Source organism: Euprymna scolopes, chromosome 39, assembly GCF_053919585.1.
Source record: "Euprymna scolopes isolate OS-2025 chromosome 39, ASM5391958v1, whole genome shotgun sequence".
NCBI lineage: Eukaryota > Metazoa > Mollusca > Cephalopoda > Sepiida > Sepiolidae > Euprymna > Euprymna scolopes.
This window is the reverse complement of record NC_136520.1, coordinates 61,787,860-61,803,114: the sequence shown is the minus strand read 5'-3', so window position 1 is coordinate 61,803,114 and position 15,255 is coordinate 61,787,860. Positions and strand designations below refer to the sequence as shown.

General features: G+C 32.2%; 1 protein-coding gene and 1 pseudogene across 1 annotated transcript in view; both read right to left on the bottom strand.

Moving 5' to 3' along the window:
• LOC145263807 (zinc finger MYND domain-containing protein 11-like) overlaps window positions 1-15,255 on the bottom strand; it is a 219,103-nt gene that overhangs the window by 42,952 nt on the left and 160,896 nt on the right. The window lies entirely within an intron of this gene.
• Window positions 12,106-12,221, bottom strand: LOC145263987 (U2 spliceosomal RNA; annotated as a pseudogene).

Genomic DNA, 15,255 nt, shown 5'->3' with positions numbered 1-15,255 from the left:
GATAGTAAATATCCATGTTTAAAGAAGGAAAGAGTATTTGTTTCGTAAATGAAATGTTTGTAGCCAATGTTATTATGTCAAAGCTCTGTGCAGATGATGTTGTCACACACTGTAGTGCAGATAAAATTTCTTTACTTTGAACGACTTTTTAGACATGTAGTTGTTGCAGCATAATGAAGATAGGAAAAAAAAAAAAAAACATCTTTCAATATAACACAAGTCACAGACATTTATGAAAAAGAAAATTTCCATTCTCTGATGATGGATATTTTACTATCCAAAATTAAAAAAAAAAAATGTCAAGTAAAAAAACAAAAGGAAAAAAATGTTTTTAAAATATTTGCATTTTAACATGATTTTAAAAAGTTTGTGCTCAAAATTTGCACATATGTAACCAATAATGTTTGTATAATAAACAGACTATATACCAGCTCTGTCCTGCATTGAGCACTCTTTAATAATTCCGTGAGTTTCATTGAATTTACATCTAGGAAACCAATCTATACAACCATTATATGTGTGTGTGTGTGTGTGTGTGTGTCATCCACTTTTCATGCAGTGATAGAAAAACTAAGAGTGGCACAATGCAAAATGGAATGCATTATGCTCGGCATCAGTGATAAAAAACAAACACCTGGATTAGACAGCAAACTAACCACCATACAAATGGCAAAACATACATGGACAGATGACAGACAAGTGGGCATATAGAACAACAGAATGGATCCAGAAGCAATGGAAATAATCTAGAGGAAGGTCAAAAACATTCTGGTGGTCAAAACCAACTAGGTCCTACTAGGTAACACCTAACCAGAGACAAAACAATCTAAAAAGAAACTAGGAAGTGATTAAAATCTAACAATAACCATAAAGATAGTCATGCACAAACAATGGTTTTGTCATTTCAAAAATCATCAGTGTGATTAAAAGGTAGCAAGCGCATCAAGCCAGAGATTTGAAACCAGGACGACAACCATTATAATCAGCACACAATTCTCTACCATCTGAGCTAACGAGTATGATGGTAATTAAAACATACTCGGAAACGGCTGGGTTGATTTTTAAAAAATTTCACTCAAAGGCACTTGATGTGTCTGGGATTGTTCTTAGATAGGTTTTTTTTTTTTTATCAGAATGTGTCTGATAAGTATTAGAAATCGATTATAAATTATCCAATTAGAGAAGGAAGTCCGATTTTGACCAAGTTAACATCACAAGTGCATACATTATTCCTTAATTGGAATTCATTTTTTTTTTTAGATGAGCATTATATAAATTAATTTATTTTTATTTCGGACTATTATTCTCATCTTTATTAGTTGTTGTTTTTCATCTTTTTATTGGTTTGTTTATTCATAACATTTCGGCCAACTATTCCTCTGGCCTTCGTCAGGTGGTAATCGCGACGGATAGGAACTTTGAATCTCCCAACTGCATTCTCAGCAATCACTGCCATCCGTAGTTGTTGTCATCTCACCACATTTTGGCCAAGTAAACCTCTGGCACGCTTTGGGTGGGATTGAAACCGCTATCCTCAGACAATGTTCATCTGGAACTGTAGAGACTCAACGTCTATCAACTGTGCCATGGGCCCCGAAGGGCGATCAAGGTTGGATTCTTTGATCTTATAAATCCACGTTTATTATCTGATCTTCCATAGTCGGGTCTGTACCAATTGGTATATATATTATTCCTTAATTGGAATTCATTTTTTTTTTTTTTTTTTTTTTTTTGAGATGAGCATTATATATATTAATTTATTTTTTTTATAAAAATAAATTAATATATATAATGCTCATGCTGAGAATAATAGTCCGAAATAAAAATAAATTAATATATCACAAGTGCATTTTATAAGCTTTATCATCGCAGCCTATAAAATCAGCTTTATATTTTTTTTTTATAAAAACGGGCATGTTCAACATGAATAGTTCTGTTTAAAGCACAATTGAATCATGATACTTGACTTTTGCACTTTATACTTTGATTGAAGTTGTTATTTACAGATAATTTAAAAAAAAATCAACAGCAGACTCATTAACGTGCAATGTAGACTACAATGTATTGTGGACTAAGTCACTGCAGGGAGAGATGTGAAGTTTCCCTCTGGTACAGTGCGGGGGTGGGGGTCCCTTACTAGAGTAGGTAATCAATAGATTTAATTAAAAATGTGTGATTTCACCGATTTCGATGATAAAAGTATGGGAAAGTGGAACATTTGTTCATCCGTATTCAATCCTAGACAACGCCAGAGCTCCTTGCTCTCACACACACACACACACACACACACACACACACACATTGTGAAACTGGATTATTCAGAATATCTGAAAAACTCTGTATTTCATCAAGGGAAAGAATACAAGTACATTGTAAGGTCTAAGTTTATGCCAAACCGTCGGCTTATTGTATTGTAGGAGGTGGCTTTAATAAGTTTCGAGACTTTTTGCACAAGCATTTCACTCTTGAAAATTCAGTATTTTATTGCTATACATCTTATGAGATGACTGACCAATTAGGATTTCACGTTCAAATGAACAGCTACAGCAGGAATTGGAATAAACTCTACTAAAGCCTGATTGTCACAGCTGGTGAATTTCAAAAATGCAATCTGGACGCGAGTATACTTTAGAAGAATGATATACAATAAAATTCTGTTTTAAACTTGGAAAAAATGCCATAGAAATGTATGGAATGCTTTAGATTGCTTTTGGACCATCTTGCATGAATCGAACATCAGTTTTTGAGTGGCATAAGAGATTCAAGGAAGATAGGAAGTGTGTGAGGAATGATGAGGTGTAGGAAGAGTATGCAAGTAAGAACACCAGAGTTGATTGGCCAAATAAAGAATTTCATGGATAAGGACCGACGTGTATCTATAGAGACAATAAATGCGCAGTTTGATGCCAGTGTGGGAACTGTACACACAATTATTCATGAGGAACGGAAGATGTAGAAGATTTGTGTGAAGTTTGTCCCAGAAATGCTCAAAGAAAATCAGAAAGAAAGACATTGTCATGACCAAGATGGACATCAAACCAGTTCCTCGCCCTCCCTATAATCCAAACTTTGCTCCCTGTGACTTTTGGTTATTCCCTAAGTTCAAGGAAAACCTTAAAGACTTATGAGACAATTGAGGAGATGAAAGAGGCTGTGACGAGGGTCATTACAGGCTCACACAAGAGGACTTCCTTGGGGCCTTCCAGAAGTTGTTGGAACAGTACAGCAAGTGCATTGCAGCCGGCGGAGATTACTTCAAAGGGGATTAGAGTTTCATGTGTGTACTATCAATAAAAGTACATACAAAAAAGTCTGGAAACTTATGCAAGCCACCTCATACACTAGTGTTGCACCGTTTTACTTTTCCCAAACTGATCATTTTAGAAAAGCTAAGGAGTTGATCTGTCCGAGTAAGCTAACCACGACACTAACCTTGATATTTCTACGCATCTCTACAGATGCGTTTCCTCAGTTATTAATAGTGAAGTGCCTTATGGCATTTCCGAGATGAATACTGCGAGAATGAATGGGAATAATAGAGCAAAGAGAATCTCTTTTAATAAATTGGTAATTGAAATTGGCAGCCATTGTTGGAATTGATAGGGGAGACAAAGATGGTGGTGAACGTGCACAGGAAATACAATAAACAAAAGAAAACAATTTTAATTATCTTTAACAATTGAGGAAGAAGATGAAAAAAAACAAAAAAAAAACTTTAGCAAACGAGACAAATATGTATTGAGGATTATATATTTAAATTAAAAATTAGTTATAAGAGAAACAGAAGTGGGAGGAGGAAGAGAATTATTCTGAAACTCAAGGGAGCCAAAATCAGTTATCTCGTGCTCTGATCAACAAGCAGCAAAATCCCACCCCTTCACTGTAGAGGTCCCTAGATGCCAGAAAGCCTCCTATTCTAATATAATTTGGAATTCGCTCCCTGTCTCCTGCTTTGCTGACTGTAATAACATGCAGAATTTTAAATGTAATGTGAAAAAAAATTTGAACAAACATCCCACTGCTCAACTTCCTACTTAGTATCCTTGTAGATAGGGTCCCAATTAGTAGCTCCTTATGTCCAAGTGGTGATGTGCTTTGGAGTAAATGAGAGTAAAGATAGATATATATATATATATATAAAATCTATTATATAAAGGGTATGCTTGTATTTCCAGTTAAAAGTCCCAAACTAATAACTAAAAACCCATAAAGTTTATATTTTCTTGATCGGCATTGCCCCGGATGTACAATATTTAAAACTTAGGAAAAATATTTGGGCATCAAATGAGCATTTAATAATATTATCAAGATGTACACGCATCTTTAAACGCTATCACAAAGATTATTATTTCCCTTACACCAACTTGAGTTATTTGTGCATGTCCAGAGAGAGGAATGAACTCAGCAAAGAACAAAGAGGCCAGAGAGAGAGAGAGAGCGAGCGAGAGAAGTTATGGTACACTTTTGCCCTGGGTAATGCCGGGTAGCCCTGCTAGTGTATATGTAAAATGAAGAAAAAAAAAAAAGGTTCAGTTGAAAAGTCATGGGGAGACGATATTTTGCTTCTTACTCTATAATCCAGTTTTCGTTCTGCTTGATAAAGAGCAACGGAAATGTTTCACTTCCTTCCACTTTTTACTTGAAATATACATAACTAGCAGGTCGCCCAGCGTTGCCCGGTTGTAAAATATACTTAAATATGATATTTTAATTTATCAGATTTAGTATTTATTATTATAAAGCCAATTCTCTTACACCTACCAAGTTCCAATAGCATCACACTCTTCTATTCTAAGCTTAATTTTACCATATGGCAAGTGCTCGTCTGAGCTCCAATCTGCCCCCCCTCGCCAATCTTTCATGCCGTCTAGCTGAAACTACTGTCATTACTTTTCCTCACTCTTTATCTGTGCCTAAATCAAAGCGTAGATTCCATGAGCAAAGTTACTTTCTTAGAAGTGCAAGACTTCCGTTTGCCTGTTTCCCACCTGACTACAACTTGGATGTCTTCAAGTCCAACATAAACAAATTCCTGATAAACCGCACCCTTAAGTAAGACACTTTATCAAATCTACAATGCTAATGATTACTACGATACTATCCCATTGATTACTGTACACACAATAATCCTTATCCCCCAGTGGCTTCCGGGCCTTGATAAGTGGTGACTCCATGTAAAAAAATTTTTTTTTTTAATTTACATCTGTACATACCACAAACACATATGTAAACTAGATAGGAAGCCTACTTCTGTAATAGTTATAAGGATGAATATAGAAGCAAATAGACTTACTATTTTTAATTGTGCAGTGTTGAGTAGTTTAAATTAAAATACTTCAAGAACAAAACAGGTGCATGGAGTTATATAAAAAAAAATTTAATATAGATTTTTATTGAATAAATTGGAGAAATTGTCAGATATAAATTTTTTATTACCCTTGAGTGCAGAAATCGCTAGAAAATTTTCCCCCCCCCCCCACACAATATCTGAAACAATGGTCACAATTAAATTTGGATTTCCTATGGAAGGTGCTCGACTGAGTTCCAATCTTAGGCACAGCAGTAACTAGTTTTGCTATCACATTGAAAAGACTTTCCTTCTCCTGCCACGAACCAAGCACCAGGCTGAATTTTCATAGCCAGAGCTTCCTTGCAAGGACTTTCCGCTTGTGAAACAACATTGATATAGGACTGCTCCCCTGCTAATAACTTGTGTACTTCAAGTTAAATCTTATAACAGATACTTATCCGATGGTTTTTAACAAGTTCATGTAATTTTTCAATGTCAGTAACCACGTAATTTTCTTTATCTTTCAATTGGATGTTTTCAAGTCCATTAATATTTATCCTTGAGTGGCTCTTGGTCTCTTTTCCCTACAACACCTTTCCCCACAGAAGATACGTTGCCTCTATCTTTCTCTCTGCTCTATCATTATTACTATGGAAGGTGTTTGACTTAGATTTATATAAGCTCTTGCTTCTTCTTTGAAAGACATTCACAGCAAGAACTCATTTTGCTAACACTAAAAAAAAAAAAAAAAAAAAAAATTGCCTTTCTCCCACCACTACCCTAGCAGAATTTTCATAAACATGCTATTTTTTTGTGATACACATTACCGTGGGACTACTTCCTTGCTGATTACAACTCATCTTCGACTTCCCACTTAGTTTCATTCATATAATTTATCAACGTCAGTACTCTCACGATTTCCTATACCTTTCAATTGATAATTTTAAGCTCATTAATATTTATCTTTGAGTGGCTCTTGTTTTCTCTACCCTACAATGTCTTTCCCATCAAAAGAGACGTTTCCATGCACACTCTCTGGTCTATCATTATTACCATGGAAGGTGCTCGACTGAGCGCCAGTCTTTGGTTCTTGTTGCAAAACATTTACAGTATGAGCTCGTTTTGTTATCACACAGAAAAAAGTAAAAAAACTTTCCTTTCTCCATCCATTAGCCTAGCATTAGGTTGAATGATCAGAGATTCTTTGCAAAGATCTCAACTGTGCAACACATTACTGTTGAAATGATTCCTTACTGATTACAACTTAATCTTTAAGTCCAAAATCAACAGATACTTAAAATCCACCCAATAAGTGATAACTTAATACCATTAATCAATGTCCGTTTTCCTTATCTTTCAGCTGAAAATCATTTCAATTTCATTAACCTTTACCCTCGAGTGGCTCTTAGCCTTGGGAAGTGGTAACTCAATACTAAAACAAAATATTGAGGTGGAAAAGTCAGATATGGCAACGTACAGCAACTCCCATTAAACCAGTGGTTCTCAATGTGCCATGGAATGATTACTATTGCGTTGCGAAAAGATTATAGCTAGAAGCCATTTAATTTTATTTTACTTCTTAACTATGGTGACACCGCCCAATTCCAACTATATAATTCTGAAAATTGTACTTTTGTAAACTAGGATTTTTTTTTTTTTAACCTAAACATTAAAATAAAAAAAATGTGAAAAACTTTAAAATATTAAAGAGAATAGAAGAGTGTGAGGCTATTGGAACCTTTCTCTCACATTCACCCAACATTGCAGCAGTAGTTAAAAAAACACCAGGCACAGCTGCCCCATTGACATTCACCATCATTATTTCATACCAGATATTGAATAAAGAATATGTTGATTTGTGAAGAAAAATTCTCCTCATAATCTTTATTGCTTTTTTTATTTATTTATTTTTTTGGTGATAGGTGTGCTGCAAAAATGTTTTAAAAAGTTAAAGAAAATAGAGTGCCGCCATGTAAAAAAGTTTGGAAACCATTGTGCTAAACTATCCGTTACAGATTGTATGATTTAGATTATTTGGACGATTGTTCTCATCTTGGATGTTATTCTCGCATTTTGGCTGATGTAACCTTCAACCTTCCTTGAGTCAAATTTGAAAATCATCATGAAATTTCAAACAGAACCACCAGGGTAGCTTGTTCTTATTCCATCAGTCATGGCCATGTAAATATCTTAATTTCTAAACTAGTAACCTTTAAGCTCCAGGAGATTAAAACATTGTGCGAACAACACTCAAGATGAGAAAAGTTATTTGAATAATCCAAATAATTTGGATTACAATACTCATGTAAAAATTTCAAAAGCATAACATTTGCTGAACTAAGCATTAAAAAAAAAAATTAATACTGCTAAAAGAAAAAAAAACATTTTATCAAATTTTAATTTAAAAAAAAAAAAAAAAAAAAAAAAGATTTGGTACTTGTACAGTTTAATCAAGTCATTAAAAAATGAAAATATTGAAAAAAGTTTATATTGTACGTATCAGTTATGGAATGAAGTTCTCTGAAAAAATTTCACTTAATTTCATCAAGTAGTTTTTTTTTTTTTTTACAGCGAAAAAACAATTTGTTATGATACCGAGCAAAAGGTTCTATTTTTAGGAAGAAAAGCTAGTATTAAAGATGGGGAGGGAGTGTCGGCGTTTTAAACCGAGTTATCTCCCCATGGCGTGTTCTAAAAATCCAAAGATGTCTACCTTCAACTTACCGGCATAAAAACATGTTTTTTCGCGGTAAAAAAAGAAAAAACTACGATCAAATTAAGTGAATTTTTTTTTTTTTTTTTTTTTTTTTTTCGGAGATCTTCAATTCAAAACGGATACGTACAATATAACTTTTTTTTTCGATATTTTCATTTTTTAATGTCTTGATTAAACTGTAGAAGTACCAAAAATTTAAATAATTCTGCTAAAAGAAAAAAAAATTATCAAATTTTAATTTAAAAAACAAATTTAATTAAATTTTGATTAAAAAAAAATAAAATAAATAAAATAAAATCAACAACCCTGAGATAAAGCCATGCTTATAAATTGCCAAGCTTCATTCACGCCACATCACTGGACAGTTAAAAAGGTGAAAGCTTTTATTACACACGTATTCAACCTGGGAACAGATGTTTGCTTTTCCTGACAAGCATCGACTATTACAGCTGGTAATGATAACCTTTATTTTATTTCTATTTTTTCTTTTTTTTTCTTTTAAAGTATTTAAAAAAAAAAAGAAAACGGTTACATATTTTATGTTGGTTGGACTACATTCACACTTCTGCAGTAGTTCAAAAATACATTTATGCACAGCTATGGATCAATATGATAGTGAACAGTTGAGCAAACCTAGCATCAATAATTAAACTTAAGTTATACATATAATAGAAGTTCTCGACATTACCCAATTTTGTATCAAATTTGTATCAGGTGGCAGGAATTCAAACCAATAGTCTTATGATAACAATCTTAATAAAGTTCCTTTGTCATTATTAATATCATCATTATTATTATAAATAATAATAACTAGCGGGACCTGTGGAAATTCCACAGCAGCATTTTTCATACGTAATATATTGTTGCTGGGCATGCTGTAAGCGCTCTGTTCAGCATGAAGACACAATCATATTATTCTACTTTTTTATTAAAATTGTATCGCCCCCTTACTAAAATAATAACTTTGATATATTTCCTGGGCTGATTATTTTATTACAAACACACCGGTCAATTAACTCACATTTTATCATTTTTCATAATTATTGAATATGTTACTATGTTTGACAATAATTTTTGATAATTTCAATCCATATTATCGCCCCTCCCTTTACTAAAATTTGATATATTGTATCGGCTGATATTATTATGGTACTAATTTTGACCATAATTTTTTATCATTCAAACTCACCATATCGCACACCTTACTAAAATAATAACTTTGATATATTGTCTAGGCTGATTATTTCATTACAAACAGACACATCAATCAACTCACATTTCATCATATTTCGTAATTCTTGGATATGTTACTAATTTCAACAATATTTTTTCATAATTTAAACCAAAGTTGTCACCCAACCTTACTAAAATAATAAATTTGATACTTACTAAAATAATAACTTTGATACATTTGCTGGGATGATTATTTCATTACAAACACACTAATCAATTAACCTCCATTTCATCATTTTCATAATTCTTGGGTATGTTACTAATTTCGACAATCATTTTTCATAATTTATCCCCACATTATCGCCCCCTCTTTAATAAATTAATAACTTTGAAATATTGTATTGGCTTATTTTATTACAAACACACTAATGCATGAAATCACATTTAATCATTTTTCATAATTCTTGGATATGTTACTTATTTAGACGATCATTTTTCATAATTTTAACCCACATTCTCACCCTTCTCTCTTTACTAAATAATAACTTTGATATATTGTCTAGGCTGATTATTTCCTTACAAACACACCAATCAATTAACTAATATTTCAAAATTTTTTCATAATTCTTGGATATGTTACTAATTCCAACAATATATTTTTAATAATTTAAGCCCTCCTTATCTCCTTCCCCTTTACTTATATAATAACTTTGATATATTGTCTAGGCTTATTATTTTATTATAAACAAACCAATCAATTAAATCACATTTCGTCATTTTTTGTAATTCTTGGATATGTTACTAATTTCGACAATTTTTTTATAATTTAAACCATCCTCGTCGCCCTCTCTTACTAAAAAATTACTTTGATATATTGTCTGGGCTGATTATTTCATAAAAAACATAACTATCAATTAACTCACTTCATTTTTCTTAATTCTTGGATATGTTACTCATTTCGACAATTTTGAATATTTTTAACCCACATTATCAACCCCCCACTACTAAAATAATAACTGATATATTATCTGGGATAATTATTTCATTTCAAACACACCAATCAATTAACTCACATTTTGTCATTTTTCATAATTCTTGGATATGTTATTAATGTCGACAATCATTTTTCATCATTTTAATCCACATCACCCCACTTACTAAAATAATAACTTTGATATATTGTCTGGTCTGATTATTTCATTGCGAACACACTAATGCATTAAATAACATTACATTTTTCATAATTCTTGGATATGTTACTAATTTCGACAGTTATTTTTCATAATTTAAACCATCCTTATCGCCCTCTCTTACTAACATAATTACTTTGATATATTTCCTGGGCTGATTATTTTATTATAAACACACAATCGATTAACTCACATTTAATCTTTGTTCATAATCCTGGATATGTTACTAATTTCGACAATTTTTATAATTAAAAACCCACATTATGCCTCTCCCTCCTACTTATATAATATATTTGATATATTGTCTGGGCTTATATCATTACAAACACACCAATCAAGTAACTCACATTTCATCATTTTTCATAATTCTTGGATATGTTACTAATTTCGACAATAATTTTCATAACTTTAACCCACTATATCGCTCCCTCTTAAATAATAACTTTGATATATTTCATTACAAACAAATCAATCAATTCTGGGTATTCTCATAGTATATATGTTTCACCTATCTTATCCAATCCCGGGTGACGTTGCATTCTCATTCAATCCCGGGCGACGCTGGGTATTTTGCTACTATATGCTTTTCACCTATCTCATTCAATACTGGGCGACGCTTTCTGATAGTATATATTTGCACATCTCATTCAATCCCGGGACTGACTTCATATCCGCCACCCCACTGTTAAAAAGATACATTAAATAAAGTAATGTTTTAATCGTAAACTGTTTCAGCCATTTCCGGGACTGACTTTATATCCCCAACCGATTGCTAAAAATATACATGAAATAATGTAATGTCTAAATAGTAAACTGTTTCAGCCATTTCTGGAACTGACTTATAATCCCCAACCCACTGTTGAAAATATACATGAAATAAAGTAATGTATAAATCGTAAACTTTTTCAGCCATTTCCGGGACCGACTTATCACCCATCCTACTGTTAAAAATATACATTAAATAATGTCGAAAACGTAAATGGTTGCAGCCATTTCCGGAACCGACTTCATATTTTCCACCCCAATGTTAAAAATATACATTAAATAAAGTAATGTGTAATGCGTAAACGGTTTCACCCAAATTTTGGGACTTATTTAATATCCCCCACCCCACTGTTAAAAATATACATGAAATAACGTAATGTTTAAATCGTAAATGGTTTGAGTAATTTACGGGACTGACTTCATATCCTGTAACCCATTGCTTAAAATATACTTGAAATAAAGTAATGTTTAAAATATAAACTGTTTCAGCAGCTTTTTGAAAGCAATACATAAAAACATTAACATGGTTAGGGATTAGGCAACCATTGCTTCAACATGAATTTCTGAGTGTAGTATCAGTTTCAGCATTCCAGTGACTTAAATCCTCCCATTTTTGGTTTATCGAGGAGAAATCCTTCATTACTGATACAATTCTTATTTTTGTTATTGATCAGAGTGCCCCTTTTGAGGAGCTGGTTTCCCCCTAAATTTTTAACCGACCTCATGTCCAATTCCGCCCTTGTGAGGAGGCAAGTAAACAAAACAAAAAAATAATCAGAACGGACATTTTCCATGACATTTTATAATTAATCAGAAGTGACATTTCCAGGGCATTTTGTAATTAAATCATAAATAACTTTTTCCAGTTACGTTTTTAATATTAAAATTTTGTTACATTAAACATAGTACCTATTCACAATACCTCCCCACAGGACAGATTAAGACACCAGGGTCGTTTTTTAACATGGAGAAAAAATTGTCTTAGTCGTAAAGGATTTCTCTTCCACTGAGAGAGAAGAAATTGAAATGTAGCACCTGAAGAACAGATACTACACTTTGATCTTAGCCAAAAGGCCAAGAAAGACAAATCATTTTTATTAGCTTTGCCTCAACAGCGACACCAATAATAAATATATATATATATATATATATATATATATATATATATATATTCCTTTTTTAGGGATGCACAGCATGATAACGGATGGAGCGATAAGCGTAATAATATGATAATAATAATATTGAAGGCAATCATTGATTAAATGATAAAATGCCTGCACAAAATACTTTTTATATATCCAGTTTATTATTTTAAGTATATATAAAGTGAGGTATGTTTATTTACATATACTTACATATATACAAACACACCCACACGCATAAATACTAGCAGGGAGACCAGACGTTGCCCGGGATTGAATGATGATCAATTATTTTATTCTCATCGAAATCAGTGAAATTGTCCATTTTTCAATCAAATCGATTGATTGTCTACTGTAGTCGGGGATCCACTGTGATGCACCAGGAGGAAGCTCCACATGCTTCCCCACAGTGACTTAGTCCACAGTACATTTATTAGTTTGCATTGCACTGAAGAGAACCTACAGTTGATTTCATAAAATTATTTTTATATAGAATGGCTCGAATTGAAGTTTAAAATACAAAAGTTAAGTATCACTGTTCAATTGTGCTCTAAACATTCATTTTGAATGTGCCCGTCTTATAGAAGAACCTACTGTTGATTTTATATGCTGAGCCCTTCTGCTTGTACAGTGATAAAACTTTGAATTCATTTGTGATGTTAGACTGTATAAGGATGTTAACTTCAGTCATAATCAGACTGTTCCTTCTTTAATCATATTAATATTTCGATTATCGATTCTTATTGGAGGTATTCTGATACAAACCTACGAACACTCCAAGGCACAAAGTACATTTGTGTAAAAAAAAAAAAAAAAAAAATGGCCCAGCCGTTTTGGAGTCCACAGGGAACACCCCCTCCTCCACACAGATAGAATACCTTTTATATATATATATAAGTATAGAAGAGACGTGGAGAGATGAAAAAGGAACAAACTAAAATTCATCAATGTTTCTGTCTTTATTTCAAGATTTCCTCAGGATGACCAATTTGAAGAAATAAAACGCCATTACAATATTTGAAAATATAGTTGTGTTTGTAATGTAAAATGGATACCTTTGTTTGATTTCAGAACGAAAAAAGCTGTTTGTATTCCAAGTATGTATAGCATTTGTAACAGAGTGAGATTTTTTTTACAGCATAATCACATACATACAGATGACTACATACACATATAGTCACACACATGCCTGCATACATTATATATAGATATTAGTGGTGGGACAGTTCCAATACCCTCCCCCCAGATTCCAATACAATTACCAATTCCAGTTTTATATTTTCTAAACATTTTCAGTATATAAATTCAAATAAGAAACTTATTTTTAAAATAAAAAAAGATTAAAACTTATTTTATAATTTCATAAACATAAAATTTCAAATAAAAACAACTTTTTTTAGTTTGGTTATTATAAGGTGCAAATAAAGACCATTTGTGTTATTTTTATCTGTATAATTTTGTTAATTTTTATTGTATACTTTTAAATAATGTTATTTTCTTATATTTCAATAAATCACTTCAAAATAGAAATACTAAAGAACAATAAAAGTGTAGGAACTGATTTTCCTTGTCACCGCTCCTGATAAGCAGCCACGCTGGAAATTAAGTACGTTAGCTGACAATAACCATAAGCTAAACTAATAACGGGATCATAATGAATTTTTGAATATATATGCTGAAAATATGGTAAGCAGCTTTGAAAAGCATTTTTCAGGGGAAATATTCACATTTACAGGCGCATATCAATTTCTTTTTTTTTTTAATTATTTAAATGATCATAATGAATCATTAGAATATATATTCTAAGCAACATGGTTTCACAAAGCTATTATACACCAAGCAGATTAGAGTGTAGAAACAACAGAACAAAACTCTTAAACAAGTAAAATAGAGACAAGGTTAACATAAGTATTCACATTTAAATGTTAAATCCTACTGAACTTCTCAGATCCAAGCTTGTTTTTCAAGCTCATGTTACTTGTGCATCATATCGTGACATCACTTCTCTCCATATATTTGCAACTCTTACTAACCACGTTTTCACTTCCATACATCAGCACACTGGACACACACGATACATGTTTGGTCAACAGCAGTAATGTCCGTTTTGGTCAATAGCAATAATCCCTTGCTAGCAGAATCTCAAATGAAATCAATTAGAGACAAGGCTAACCTACAAGTTGCCACGTAGGAGAGTTTTCCTTGTGATCAGCTGGAAAAGCAAATGAACAGGAGCATATAAAGCACCCAACCAAAAGTAATTGTGGAATTGAGTCAATGAATTAATATTTTAGATATTCCTTGGAATCATCAGTACATCTCAATGCAGGTTTTATCTACCAGAGATGTGAGTAGGCAAAAAAAAAAGCTGAAATCAAGATGAATTTCACAATCTGAGTCCCTCTTCCTCTGTATATGTGGAGAGAGAAAGAGAAAAAATAAAATTGAAGTAAAAAAAATTTTTCTTTCTTTACAAAAAAATCCCCGATCAATTTCAATTAAGAAAACCAAAAGACACAGTGCATGTGTGTGTGTGGCGGGGGGAGGAGCAGGACGTCATTATTTGATGAAACAAAAGTTATTTAACTCCTCAACTCCCATTATACATTGCTTGAAGTCCGAATTTTCATGGAAAAACTAACATTCTCAGTTTTGAAAGAGAACTGTTAGAATAGAGAAAAATCAGTATTTTCTTACTAATATTAAAAAAAAAAAAAAAAAACGAAATGCGCATGATGAGATGTTTTTTTTTTTTTTTTCTTCTTCAGGAAAAATTAAGTCAGAATTTCTATCATTTATTTAAAAAGAAAAAGGTAAAATATGGCAGCTAGTTTCACGAACTGAACATGAGAACAAATAAAGCCACAAAGTCATAAAAAATTAATAGGCAACTATTACACACAAACAAAAATTAACATACTTTTTTCAAACGAAAAAAAAAATTATAGAAAAGTATTGTAAATAAAAAAGCTCAGTAAA